General features: G+C 37.8%; 1 protein-coding gene across 2 annotated transcripts in view; it reads right to left on the bottom strand.

Annotated features, from left to right (window-relative positions):
* LOC105667781 (stAR-related lipid transfer protein 13) overlaps positions 1-15,346 on the bottom strand; it is a 215,328-nt gene that overhangs the window by 190,937 nt on the left and 9,045 nt on the right. Inside the window, exon 1 of one of the 2 annotated variants that reach the window (XM_012359791.2) lies at positions 13,221-14,320. The exons of the other annotated variant lie outside the window; for it this stretch is intronic. The gene's annotated coding sequence lies outside the window, so the exon portion shown is untranslated. Of the gene's footprint in view, positions 1-13,220; positions 14,321-15,346 lie in introns of those variants that run through there. 2 annotated transcript variants of the gene reach the window in all.

Below are 15,346 nucleotides of genomic sequence, written 5' to 3' on the forward strand. Positions count from 1 at the left end.
AGTCATAAGAATGCCGCCGTTTCTTTCTCACGTAACGAAATTTCTGTCCCAAATGCTTACTCCGCCTTAAGAAAGTAACGGCATATCTCGAAGAAGCGGAGGCGTCAAACTCGGTAGTGTCAGCAACACCTTTATAGGTTTAACACTCGTTAAACGTTTGTGTACATTTCAGTTGAGTAATATGAGATACAAGCAAACAGGTGAGCAGATTCTTCTTTTCAATTTAGTACAATTAACAGATTTGTCGACTTTATAATATTAATTATAGTAACTACTGCTTACTATACTTGTCAAACATTTTCTATTAATCAATGCAATTGATGACAAATGCACATCACATTCATAACAAATGCATGATTTTCCGATTAAGTCATATTTGACAAATTAGTTTAATTTACTGTTAAATTAACGATATTGCAATAATAACAATCTACGTTAGAGCAATACCGTAATCAAATTCTTATCTGTTTAATGAGATCTGTCCGCGTCGACACACTTCTATCGACATGGAAAATCGTGTATAATCATTTATTTGTATTTTAAAGTCCATTGGACTTTCGGAGTGCCTCGTATAATCGGGTCTCGTATGATTAAGCTGCGAGAAGACGGGCGAGGTGTTGAGAAGGGGAAGGGCTGCTATATGGAAATGGAGGTATCGTGTATACCTAATTACTCTCGCTATCGCGGTATTTGTCATTCGACCGTTTATAAACGCGGCGGAGGCGGACGGGAGGAATTGCATTTAATTCCAATTAGTCGCCGACTCGAAACCAGTTCTCATACACAGAGGATTTTGTCGAAAGGGACTTTGTTGTGCGACTTCTTTCGTGACTACTTCCTCAGTACGTGAGAGATATTGCCCGTAATAACAGGCTTCGTCCAGACCGGCTAAGAATTTTTAATCGATCGGAACGAACTTTGATGCGATTCGAAAGTAAGCTTTATTTTTTTATACACTTTACACACCAAAACAATTTATACACTTCATTGATTATTAATAAAACTGCAAAATGTGTAATTTCATAGTCAACAAAATTTGAAAAATAATCTTCAAATACGCTAAAAGTTAAAATCACAATCTGCAAAATGTAAAAATGTTTAAAAAATAAAAAAATTAGAATAGCGTTATAGAAAGTTTCAAAATATTTGTAGGAACAACGATCATTGATGTGTAAAGTCATTCGGTTAATAGCTGGCTTCCGCCACGGTTCTATTTTTCGTGTTGTGCTATCGACTCCGCCGCTGGTACGCGGTTATCGGCACGTTTCCTAATGTAAATAATTTATAGCGTTGATACGGATAGAAACTGTTGATACGCGTACTGACCTCGAGCCTCGGAAAACGAGCGAGTAGTCGGGGACCGAGCGTAATAATGTCGATAGTAAAATAATTTTCCACGTCCACTGTGTTGACGGCATAATTCCACGATGTGACGCAACGAGCTCGCCAAATCGAAAGCACAGCGGCAAATGTCGAAAGATCTCGGCTACCCGGAATATTAAACGCCTAACGCCTAACATATATTAGAACGTCACGTCCCCCGCAACAGCGGCGAGTGCTCGTAACTCGTATCGCTGCCGGCGAAAATTCAATTCGCCGTGCTGATAATTCCGCGGGAGAGGCCCCCGTCAGGCCGCGTTAATCGGGGGGGTCCGGTGCACTACCAGGCCCCGCGATGCCGCTCGCGCTTCGGGGTGTTCCGCGCGGCCACGCACCGTGGCGAGCACTCTCGATTTGCTTCTGTCCGGTGCACCGTAATCATCGCGTCAAGTCGAGTAGCACGATAATGACGGCCGGTAATTACAAAGCGTTACGCTCGCGACGCAACCGCCGCCCTGTTACCATCGGAATTAACGTGCCAGCGTGCACTTCGGTATGCCAAACCGCGAAGACAAACGAGCAAACGGTTTTGTCACGCGGAAATCGCACCCGCATTTCTACCGAAGTGCTTCCGTGAATGTTTGACGTCAAGAGGAAATCACCATGAAAGCCCTATTAACCGATCTAACCAAGTCACGGCTGGATTGACTGAATAATTCAAAATGTTGAGTAACATGAAAGATTAATGAAGATCTCGACTTTACTCGCTATCTTCCTATTAATTGTGCAACATATGGAGATTGAAAATATCGAATAATTTTAAATGTTATCTAGAGAGACATAAATTAAAAATGTACTTTTTTCTATCTATTTATAGACTTATGTTACGCATTCAAAATAAATTTTTAGAATGCTTAAAATATTTCGTTGTATGTAAAATAGTTCGTATAATTCTAATAAAAAATATGGCCAAAATACAGGCATAGAAAGACTCAAAAGTAGTTTGTAGACCTCGCTAAGAGATAGGTAACCTTGCAAGGCCTCCTTACAACCTTTCGCCGTCTCTTTCCTTCCGAAGAACCCGCTATGAGATATTCAATGGGTGGAAATGTGAGCTGAAAGGAGCTGGTCGTTCAGGATACCGGCTACCCGCCGTGTTTAGCGTTCGCTAAATGGCTCTAAACATTCATCGCGGAATAGCTGGTTCCGGCTTCACACTCGGAAAAGAAAAAATTTTCAGTAGGTACTTGACAGAAATTCTTCAGCTTTTGTCAATAGTCATTGGCATATGACTATTCGGCATGTAACTGAGAGTCTTTTTACTGAATATATTAATGCTATATAAGTATGAAAAATAAACCGTTCATTGGACAAAATTTTTATTCCTACCAGAAAAAATATTAAATTATTCTAGTAATATTTTTTATCATTTCTTATCATCTTTAAGTAATTTTTACGAATATTCGTCATACGTAAATCATTCGTATAGATTATATTTCAAGTCCCTTTTTTTAATAAGTAACTTAAAAATTGTACCGGTCTATCGTTGATCTCAATCAAAATTAGTAGATATTGCTTAAACACATTAACATATAAATTAATCGATTCATTCACAATTGTCTGCAATTCAAGAAATTTTTTACTACAACATAAAGATAGAAAAAATAAGTTTTTGTTGTAACAAAAAACTTTGAAGAACCATGCTACAATCTTCTCAAGAATTTAAAGAATGACAATAAAAATTATAAAAAATCACAATAACGGAAATCGTTGTTTTCTATAACTGATTTTCGAATCACTCGCTGTGTCTGTTGCGGTAAATCGAGTGCTTTGCAGATGTATACCGTAGGAATGTGCGCAATAAAATGTTTATTGAATCATTAGATATAATTAACAGAGAAATTTATAACGAGTTCTAACTCTCGCTTTAAAGATTCCCAATTGACTCCGTAGTTAACCAGGAAGAATTCGTTAAGAATCCCTTCTTTACTGCATTCCTCGTCACGCTCAAGGATCAAATATACCACCCGCAAGTGTGTGGCCCCTTTGTTACTTTTGTAACTTCATAATGTTCTTATGGTTTGCACATATGACTCAGCCATATCCATTCTGAGATGATAAACAAGAACGATACATTTATTCGTCTTAACCATTTTTCTCAAATCGCGTCTTGCATTCGTTAAAAATGCAAAATATTCTTTCGAGCACAGCTTATTTAAAAAAAAAAAATTATGAAGTATCCAAATTAACTATTTCAACTTTATTTCTGCAACAAATTTAGCTAATAAAATTAGAGATATCGAAATTCTAGGGGTTTGAAAACACATCCACTTCATATTTACGTTGCAACATCGCGGTACTTATTTTCCTTTAAGAAACTTTCCTTTAAGAAGCGGTAACAAGAAATAAAGGTTAAAGATTATTAAATCTGATATGCATTTTCTTCCTGAATTACGGCAATCCATTTTCATACGTCCTCCGTGCCATTTAGCAAGACTTGACTTTGTTGGTAGGCGTATGCTGCACGAGCGTAATAGGGAAACGATGAGATAGAAAGCATGAAAACGAGCATAGCGCGACGTCATGATTTATCGCGTTTGCAAAATGTACACGGAGTCGTGCAGGAATATCGACATAACGTGATCGTGAAGATTGCGTGACGGGAGTTATTATCACACGATTTACAGTTTATCGCGTGTTTCGTACGATTCACCTCGTGACTCGGATGCGCGAAAACTTAATAACAAGCTTCAAAACAGTCGTTATTAAGTAACAGATGGTGCATCCCTCAGAGTAAATAATGTGTCGGCGTTCAACGCTTTATCGTTATAACATATGCGCACGTATACGCACACACACATACGCACACACACGTGAATTTAAATATCACTATTTTTATGTAAATATATGCGCGTAATTTATTTTACTTAACTGTTACTTTAATCTACCTGATTTTATTCCATATCTATCTGCGTTCATGCGTACACATTGCACATTCAGAGATCAGTTAACGTAAATGCACCCCATAAGATGACTGGAAAATATTTAGGTCATAGCTTGAGCTATTGCAGTAATACAAACAAACAGTACGTTGCTGTAATGTCTATGAGAGAATAAGAAGACGACGTGTCTCGAATCAGATACGACGCAATGTTTGTTTAAGTGCCGAGGGGCAGGGACACACGGCGTGAACCCGGACTTTTAAATAGCCCAGAATTAGAATTTAATCGCTCGGAATTTTTTTGCAACTTTACATACTTTAAAATAAGGAAACTGTAGAATGTGAAAAAGAAAATGATTTTCATCGACAGTGAAGAATTTTGATGAAAAAGTTCTAAAAACACAAAAATCGTATTATTTTTACTCATCATTGATTATTTCGAATGATTTCAGTTTATCGTAATCACTGTGCTCGCTCCTTTTTTTTCCGCGTAATCGCGATGAAAATAAAATTTTTTTCCAAAGTCGTAAACAGCCACGTTTTTCCTATCATGCGGTTAATGCGATCGCTCGGTGGTCGTGCTTCTTCAGCAATGATTGCATCGTGGCATTCGAGCGGCGGCGAATAACTCGCGCGGTGGTCGTGCTTCCACTGCGATAGCTCGTTGCATTTTGAACGGCGAGTATCTTGTACTTCTACTTCACTGACGGCCGTCGGTTATCCGCGGAGATCGTCCGACTCGCTTCTACAGGCTTCGGATCGCGTCAGGGAAGAGGCTGCTTTACATTGTGAGAGCCCTTATCTACCGTCTCAATCCTGCGCGAAAGGATCTCGAAAGTGCAGCGCCGATATACTTGTACGGATCGTAGAACTTAGAATTATGATATCTTGTCGCGACGCGCACGGCGCACGTTCGCGTTGAATCCCGCGCGATATAAACGCCATAACTGTGAATTACGTTAAAATCGTGACGCATGTGAAATTAAATCGAATGTAGTTTCCAATCAATTCGCCATGTTCCGCCATTTTTGCCACAAACTGAGCTGATTAAATTTATTAAGATAAAACCCGGCATATCTGCATCTACTTCTATTGCGAAGTACAACTTTCATGCAATTAATTTTCCCGTATATCGTATTTTTTTAAATTTAGAATTTGCTTAGATTTTTTAAGCGTCAAATTAAATTAAAATAAAAACGTATTTAAATTTTAAAAAATTTGTAACTTACATATATATTTTCGAATGCGACAAACATTTCAACGAATAAAATTTACGTAAAATAAAAATTAATTACAATAAATTTTTGTAATCTTATTTCTCTGTCCATAATGCATGTCATAAAGTTTCTTAGTATTTGAAGGGTTATAAATATTATAGAAATCAGACGGCGTCTCGACAGGTACAAGGGACGTCGAATGTACAATTCAATGAAGAGAACGATAAAGAATAGGATAAGAAAAATACAATGAAGCGTGATCAGCATGATCCATTTTGCTCTGAAACAGTCGCGAGTGCGCGAGCTATAAGGTACTATCCTCTCGCCATCCCCGAGTCGCAGAACTGGTTTTACACGCGGTCGATTCCGATATATAAAGAACGAACAGGGATGAGAGGAGGCCGCGGATAGCGAAAGAGAGAGATGTATCGATGATCTTTACAGAGGACCCTCGCTCCTTGCGGTCCTACGCGATTCATCGCTCACCGACGCGTTGTCTGATTAAAACGAGGTGAAACTCTTCTTGTGACATCGTGAGTCGGTGCCACAGATAAGCGGACAACTTCCACTTTTTGTTACGTTTAAACGCGAAGTCGATTTAACAGATCCTTATACTGTGCACACTTTTATTTTCTCTCCTTGTATCCTTCCTGTGCCATATTTATTTGTTCGCGTTTATTCTTGATCCGATCATTGAGCAAGTACGAGAATCGTTCAATTCACGATAGTAATAAAAATGTAAGATCGATAATTACGGCAATTTTAGAATCATCGTTTCTAAGTAACTTTTTGATATCTTTGTTGAATAAATAATACTAATAATATTATCCACAATTGATTTTAATTATTAGATTTATCATTGAGAAATATTACTATGATACTACTGCTATGATGAACCATTCTAATTAATCTTGCTTACATACGCACAGGTCAAATAAATACCAGATAAAAATAAATTTTACGTGCGTTTCTTGCCGCGATACGCCGTTAACTCCATGCATTCTAAACGTCGTTTTTGATACGCGCCTCGCGGGATCAGCTTTCTACGAATTGATTAACAGCAAATACTTCTCGAATAAATTACGGTGAGGACGCTGGCACATGCGTACATTCTCTTTTGTCTATAAACCTATCAATATAACGAGAAATTTACAACCCATTTAGATTTTACCGCACGGGGTAAAAAAATCAAAAATAAATTACGCAGCGTAAACTCGCGGACTGTATACAAACAGCTGAAAGCATCCGTGAAATGTAATAAATATTAGCCGTAAAGAGACGCAATATGTGCGAGATACGCATCAACTGCTATTAATAGAATATGTTGTAATAGTGATCTTAGTACAGAAAAATGTCGAAAATATTGCGCGAAAACATTACGAGAATCCTATATTATTTCAAATTGCAATTTTATAGTAATCATTTATATTCTTGTCAAGATTGTAAAAGGTCACACAGAAACTGTTGCGTATGTACTTAAACTTACTAAAAAATTTGCCGACTTTAATGGAATATTAATTTATTAAAAAATATTAATCGGAAATAATGAAGACAGGTGTATATAAATAATATCGTCAAATCGATAAATAATACGTTAAAATAAGAAATCCTAAAATATTCTCACATCGCGTTGTAATCGCGAGTAAATGGCATTAAAAGTTGAATCGATTCTGCAGCATTGCAGAAAACCACCACGAATTCAATATATTTCTTTCGAATCCAAGCAAGTTCAAATATGCGTGACTAATTGCGAGCAAACGTCGGAGTAGATCAGCAGGAAGGGACACGCGGTGATATCATTCATCCGTTAGATCTTTACAAACAACCTCGGAGAACTTAATCCTTGTGCGAGACGAGAAGCTCTCCAGAGGCGTTGATACCGGCACTATCAATGACTTCTCAACGCGACTCTTCATCACCGCCTCAATAAAGTAGGCCTGCTACATATGCATCGTGACCTTCATAATATACTTTTTCCAATATACTTCAAATTCTACTTTCTATACGCGAGAATTGCTTTAACTTTCTTGATAAAATTCAAAAAATCTTTACTGTCAAAGAATATTATGTATAATATTATATTTTCAAACATCTAATTCAAAATATTTCCTATCTTGTTTGCAATAAAAATATTAGTTAATTTATTATTAATCAATAATATATATAAATGATAATATAACGCTCGCTAAATTCTATCAAGTGAGATATCGGAAAAAAGTTGATTGCGTTCAATCTTTAGAATATTTCATTTCTAACTTGTTATATTTACTTACAATTAATCTCGCATTGTTTAAATCGCTTGTATCGATCGATCGGTTCGATTTTCTATCGTATATCGGAATCGTCTGTAGATCCCGAGCTCGCGACAAGCGCTCACGCGACATCGCGGTCGGTTTTATCACGCGGCTATCGACGGCTCTATCGACGGAAGACCACCCACGTTTTCCATGCTGCAGCCTTCCGGTGTCGAACAGAGAGTGATATTTTCGTGATCCACACGCATTGCGTGCTCGTCGCGCCTCTCGATTTTCCTCTCTTCCGCTCTCGCTCCATTTCACGCACGAATGACGCGAACGCTCTTATCGGTGTACCGAGCAGTGACAATAGCCTCTTACTCTTTAATTGGCTGTAATTGCTTTCGATTTCCTCGATCGTCGATTGTGCGCCGCGTAACGAGGATAGTGCGCTGTAATCGCGCGCGCGCGCATGTGTGTGTGTACGTATGTGAATGGTCGTTCAGATCGACGGCCCATTTGCATATTTGAACCACGATCCGATCAGTAAATTCTCCTTCTTCCTATTGATTTTCTTTGCTCTTAGTCGGCACAACCGATCGCGGTAGATTCTTAATGCTTCCTAATTATACTAATTCACAATCTAGTTCTAAATTAATAGTAAATTTTTCAAGAAAAAAATATTGAAAATAAAATATTATTATTTAAAAATGACTGAATTCTTTAATTAAAACAATGCAATAAGTATTACTTTAATTGTTGCTTAATTTTGTTTTTTATTTTATCTGATTTATCAAAAGATATCAATTCTCACATATTTAATACATAATAATTGACAAACATATAAAGAAACATAGTCAGAAATTTATACTTTTTGCCTCTCCCAGATGAAAGCACATTTTTTGAGCTTCTATAAAAAATTGTAAGATGATTACACCTTATATTCCGTCAACAGTAATTCCGGTTAACGGGGGACGCTTTTAAGCCTGTCCTTCGTGAGGGACAGCCGATAGGCTGCAGGCTCGATTTCAAAGAAGCGCGTTGCAGCATAACCATAATTCCTGAAGAAATATGACCCAATGACACAATAAGTACCGGTCATTACCGCGTGCGCAACCGGCCGGCAGGCGGTAAGAAAATTAAATTCCCACGCAAGATCGTCTTCGCGCTATTAACATTTTCCGACCGCGTTAGAAATCCGCTCGCGTGAATACGCATGCACGTTTTCGCTACACCATTACACTGTTTCTACACAAGTACTAAACTAAAGAAAGATAAAACGAGAAAAATTCTTTCAACGCTGTTATTTGAATATTTTTCAAGCTGATGAAGATACTTGAAGCTGCGGGGCAAAACTGCCGAGCAGAAAATGCATTTTAGAGAGCTTGCGGCGCGCAAAGGCTCCTGTTTTCCTATTTTTCCTCACAACGATAGAAACGTATTACCGCTGCTCCTTGCGGCGCTCACGTCTAAGGAATAAAGCCCGGATCGCGCATAAATATTTCACACATCACCCATCGAGATATACAAGCGTTTAAAGGCGCGCGAAGAGAAGAGCGCTCCCGGCGTCAGTTCGCGTCGGGGTTGGCTCGCGGAAAGTTTCGTACGATTTTACGTTGCGTCATAAATGCGGGATGTAAATCATGCGAGGGACACGAGCGACTCTGCGGAGGCGCGTAAAAGATGGAGGATCAAGAAGGAAGCAAAGAGAAGTCAGAAGATTATCGACAACGCAATTAATCTCGTACAGTGTAAGTAGGATCTGACGATTATTCTTTTTTCTAAATTTATGTAATATATTGCATAAAACTTGAAAATCTCTTATGAAAACTGCGAAACGAGAAAGTCTATATTTATCATCTATTAAATCCGTCAAAATAAAACGCAAACTGCTATAACGTTTAATTCAACATTATGTTCTTAAATTTCAATATTTCGTTTAGATTTTATTATTTATATAAACAATAAAAATAAAATTCTATTTAAAAAAATTATATCTGTCAGCGATATTTATAATTCTCAACATCACAATTTCCCGGATTAAGATGGAATGTCTGATAAATTGGGTTGAATACATCCATTTTTTAACGGCCTGCTGTGGCTCATGAAAAGGAAAATATGAACAAAGAATGTATTTCCGCCAGCTAATCGGAGCGCATCATAAAGTATGGGACTTTTCGGAAGAGCAACTACACGTGCTGACCACGTGTTTCGCTGGGAACGCGGTAAAGGAGTCATGGCCCTTGTCGCTCATCATCAACGAACAAAGGAAAATGCTTCATCATTCTTTCATAATAAATTTCGTGAAACGATTATCGCGTGCTAGTAATGAATGATTAGATCTAAACATCGGCCGTTCTTAATGTGCGATTAGTGATCATTGTATATTTTTATATATTAACTACTGAAGATTGGAGAAATTCTTATACGTCTCTGCCTCTTTACGATAAACTTACGAACGTCGATTAGTTTCCAAAAGTCATAGATGAAATCTTATCTTAGCTGATAGGTTTCTACGTATACATGAAAAACAAATATTTCTATGACTCCTCGTTCTTGGAAGGAGTAGCCATGATATCTATTCGGAGATAAACGGTTATTCAGTGCCATATCTCGCACTTTGAGTAATAAATACAATAAAGTAGTTATATTTGCAATATTGTAATCAATCAATATAACTCTTTTTTCAAAATCTTCCTGGAAAACATTACTACATAGGTATCTAATTAACAATACAATGCTTTATATTTCTGAAACAAATTTTCCATTTTTAAAAAACTAAAAAATTTATGTATTTTTAAAATATAAATTTTTGAGTTTTACAAAGATAAAAAATATAAATAGAAATTTCATGAAGTAACTTTTCTTCACTTCATAAAATTACGGTATATTATGTTATAACCAGTAAAACGTAAAATTAGAAATTTGGAATACAACTGATTTTTATTTCTGTCGTATGAAACCGAAAATTTAAGTTATATCTTGAAAAAGAAAACTACCTCTCTTTGCTACGATCTGCTTGGCAGAAATAACTCGCCCTCCCGCTTTGAAGTGTGAAACCGAGCATTGCTATTGTCGACGCAACGAAAAGTTTTAAGTTTCGCAATTATATTACGATGATCATTTACGACCGATGATTGTTTATTTCATGCAAAATCATGATTTCTGCAAAAAATATAATTATAGCAATTACGTGTAAATACAATATTTACTATTGCTATATATGTAATATATAAAATATGTTTTATTTTTTACACATAAATCAGAAAATGTTACTGATTTCTTCATGCTGTGTACAATTCGAAAAATTTTGTATGTTTCTCAAAATAAATGTTTCTCAATATAATTTTTCTATTCTTCGATATATTTCTAAAAGTTGAAGTAACGCGAGTCTTTTACTGTAGTGCAAATTTATATTTAGTTGTGATGATAATATGTATGTCAATCATATCATACGATCTATCGCGTCATATTGCCTTGATTGAGTCAGGTTAGTATATCAGCACGTTACGATTCGCCCGCCACCCACATTCACGTATTGCGCGATGAATTAAATGAATTAAAACTACTACGGTGTCAATGTTTGTGTTATTATTTCAAAAATTATTCTACTGTTATACCAATCACGTACTGTATAAAATAACGTTCGGCGATGATCCGCGGTTGTTACCGTTCGTCCAACTGTCCACACCAATGATGATATTATGAAGTAAGCATAAATAAACACGCTTCTTTTAATACGCCTTGAGGCATTCATAATTTTCAGTTATGTGTCGTAATATTCATTCAGAGCCTTAACAGTCGTGTTGAATGAGAAGGTCAAAGTTGGAAAGAATCATTAACATGATTCCTTCGCTTTCTGTGATGTAATATCCTCAAGAGAAAAAAATTCGCTTTAATTAAATCAATGTAAAATTTAATTTTAATTATTAAACGCTAGATATATGTAATTAAAAATATTAAAATGTGTTTTTCATTGTTTATACTAATAAATAATAATAAATTAAAAAGTAAGAAATTTGGAAATCATGAATTCTAGATGAATTTCTTTGTACTACCTGCAATATTATATTAGAGTATCATTGGCGTATCTGCTTTTTGAATTAAGAACTAAAAATCATAAGAAAAAGTTAGTAGTTTTCCGGACAGGTGGTGTCACCCAGACACAAAGAGATTTAATCGACGAGGCATTCCAAGAGGATGATGATTTCGCGATGATGTCACCGCGGCATCGAGCGGAATCGTAATCAGGATTTCGCCTTCAAGGATCAGTGCGCACCGACCGAGCGAGTTGCCGCGGCAGATACCGATCACCACTACGATAAATCGAACGATTACGAATCACCGCCGTGCTCGCGTCGCGACGCCAGGCATGCCCGCGCTCGATCCGAGATGTAAGATGTACATACTTCGCTACCGGCTCCTGTAAACAACGCGCCCCGCTTCCGTTACGCGGTCGTTTAAACCGCGATATCACCGCGCGATTTGCGTCGATCGGCTGTCGCGTTTAATTGGATGATCGAGCGATCGGAGTCATGCCCGATCTAACGATCTCCCGCTTCACCGTTTAGTTATCGAACTTAACGATACGAATTCGATACAACAGCGGAATGAAAAAAAAAAGATACTTTTTATCGTTCTAAGATTTACAACTAATGTTGTGATTAGTTTTATTTTCATCTGAACAAAATTTTGTTCAAACGATAAATAGTAGTGAATTTTAGACTAATTGGCATCGTTTGTAAATTTATCGTAAAGAGAGATTTTGTTCATTATAAATAATGTTATATATGTAATAATCGTAACACATTCTTGACGCTAATAATTTTTTCAGTTTAGCCATTATTCTGTTACCGGTTATTATATAGAATATAAATGAATTTCGAATTGACGTCATAGTATTGCAAATGTTAAACGGAAGAGAAAAAACAGAGCATTTATATATTTTATTGTCAGCTCGCATGTTGATTAGTTAGCATAATCATGTACGGTACGTGGTTGCTTGCACATTTATATTTAAATTGCTACTCCAATAAATGTTCTATGTACGTCGACGAGAATGCTGCATGTGCTAATGTGCAATAAATGCTTCTGTGTAATAAAAAATTATGTAGGTTAGGGATATGACACAATATTAGATAATCAATCGAAGATTAATGACTCAAAACAAAAAAAAACATATATTGCAGAGAATTTCAATACTCTGTAAATGAACATATATGAATCAAGTAAAATTTAATAAAATCTAACCTCTTAAAAATGTGATTATCAACTAAATTTCTTCTATGAAATTTCCTTCAAGTTTTCTCTCTTATATAAAGTATTAAATACAAAGAGAATTATCGAAAAATATTCATTAAATCATTGTCGATATTCCAAAAACAAATGTGTAAATAAAACGACACTAAATTGTCACTTGCTCCATTTTACGTGATCGTCAACAAACGTCGTCCGCATTGTCATCGATAGATACGGTGTAGTTTTTTAAAAAGTAAAAACTATACACACCTGAGAATTCCCAGGCGATGTTCAAGATCACGCCGAGGACGAAACGGCAGCATGCATCCACGTGTACGAGACGAGTTAAAATTCACTTGTACAAACGTGCGACACGGCGAACACAAGAAACCACCAGCCACCGCGGCGTCTTTCACGATCCCGCGATTATATCACCACGGTCACGCCGCCTTCCTCTTGAACCGGGTTGCGTTTCCGACGCTTCACTTTCCGCGAAACTCCGAGTAACTTCACTTCCGCGAAATTCCGAGCAACGTCCTCTTCGAAACGCGATGACGGTTTGTTTTGCGAGCAACACCACGTACTACTTCTTTAACTCGAATTTGTCACTTTCCTCGCGAGATACATCGAACAAATTATCGAATTGTCTATTCGATTGTTGTGATGAGTTCAGCTTGTATCGATAGACCGAAGTTGGTTGCACTGCTATTTAGCTGCGTCAGCTGAGTTCACGCCGCAATGCCTAATGCTTCGTATCTTGATATTTCTCGTTTTGACTATGCTTATACTATGACATGCATGACACGGAGCTTCTTCGTGCGCAAGTTTAGAAACGAATATTACAGGAATTCGACTGAAAGCGCTGTGTTGTATACCTCGCGGCGCATCACGTGGGTGCGACCATTACTCGCCGCACTTGTTGATTCTCGCCATGGACACGAGCGTCTCATTGACGGAGTACATTCCCGCGAAATTCCAATACGTGCGACGCATCACAAGGATCTGTATCTACACGAAGTCAATGCACACGGATTTCGACAACCGCGAGTGTCACCTTCAATCAATCTCACTGCCGCTTAGGTGCCACGCAAAACGTGCAGCAATCGCACACAAAAAACGAATTATGGCAAAACACTACGTCGGCTCGGACGCTTTTCTCGGAATTCCATCACGGCTTCGTTCTTGAACGGACGAAGGACACTGTCGCAAAACACCGGGATCGAAATTTCAGAACGACTCGACTCAACGCGACGACGCACTGCCGACCACGCGCGTTCACGAGCGATGCGTTCAAATCGAATTAGCGCCACGAAATGCGGAGACCGACTCCCGCGACCGCCACGGCAAGACTGAGAAGTGTACGACGTGCGCATGCTCGGCACGCTTCTGCTGCGAACCGAGCCAGTCACGGAGTCGTCCCCTCTCAGTCGTTCTTGCGACGTGCACCGTTGCGTATCGTATCCGCTGTCTTTCTCGCTTCCGATCTGCTTTGCCATCTCGCTCGCACGCCAAGCGATTGAATCGCTCTCTGTCTTCCCTATCGTCCCGCACGCTTCATTGAGAATCGTTATCTCCACTTCTTTCAACGTCGATTGTTTACATCAGAGGTTTTCAAACATCTTACCGCAATCACGTCGCCTTAAATACTCAAAAGAACTAATATACATTTCAATTCATGATTTAAAAGGCATTAAAAATTAAAATTTAGAATGTGAAAATGTACAAAGAAATTTAAATACATGACATAACTCGAAATTAGGAATGCTACCTAATTTTTTGTCAGAATAAAAAGACATTGTTCGTAAATTATTACGAAAATAATTTTTATCAGGATTGTCCGACTTATCAGAATAATTTGCTAATTTAGTGAACTATTCTTTCTATTTTCTATTCTATATTTCTATTCTATCAGAGCAATGCATTTTCTCTTTTGCCTTGTGATTTTCGAGGGCAATATGGTGTTATCTTTCTCTCTTTCTCATCCGATTCCGGCACGATAAATCCTTCATCGACTCGTCAACGCGTACGCACTCTCTCAGCTGTTCCGTGTGGAGGCACGCACGTGCGTGTACGCGTAGGCGTCCGTCGTGCCGCAGGCGCCGGTCTTCGATTTTCACGGAATGATCAGTGGGGATGTAGGAGTCTAATTACGTGTGCGTGCCTACCGATTGTTCGCCGCACAGTTGAAAACTTTACTGACTGCAGTATAACATTGTGGACTAACCGCATAATGAATAATTCATTCGAAAAATAATTATTATTATTACGTCCTTAACTCTTTTGTAGCTTCCATCACGCGTTAAGTATCTTTTTCTTTTGACATTTACCGTCGTTTCGACCGATAAAAAGCCTCTTTCAAATAATGATGAAAAAAGTGCTCGTCCTGACAAAATCAA

This window comes from Linepithema humile, chromosome 2 (assembly GCF_040581485.1).
Source record: "Linepithema humile isolate Giens D197 chromosome 2, Lhum_UNIL_v1.0, whole genome shotgun sequence".
NCBI lineage: Eukaryota > Metazoa > Arthropoda > Insecta > Hymenoptera > Formicidae > Linepithema > Linepithema humile.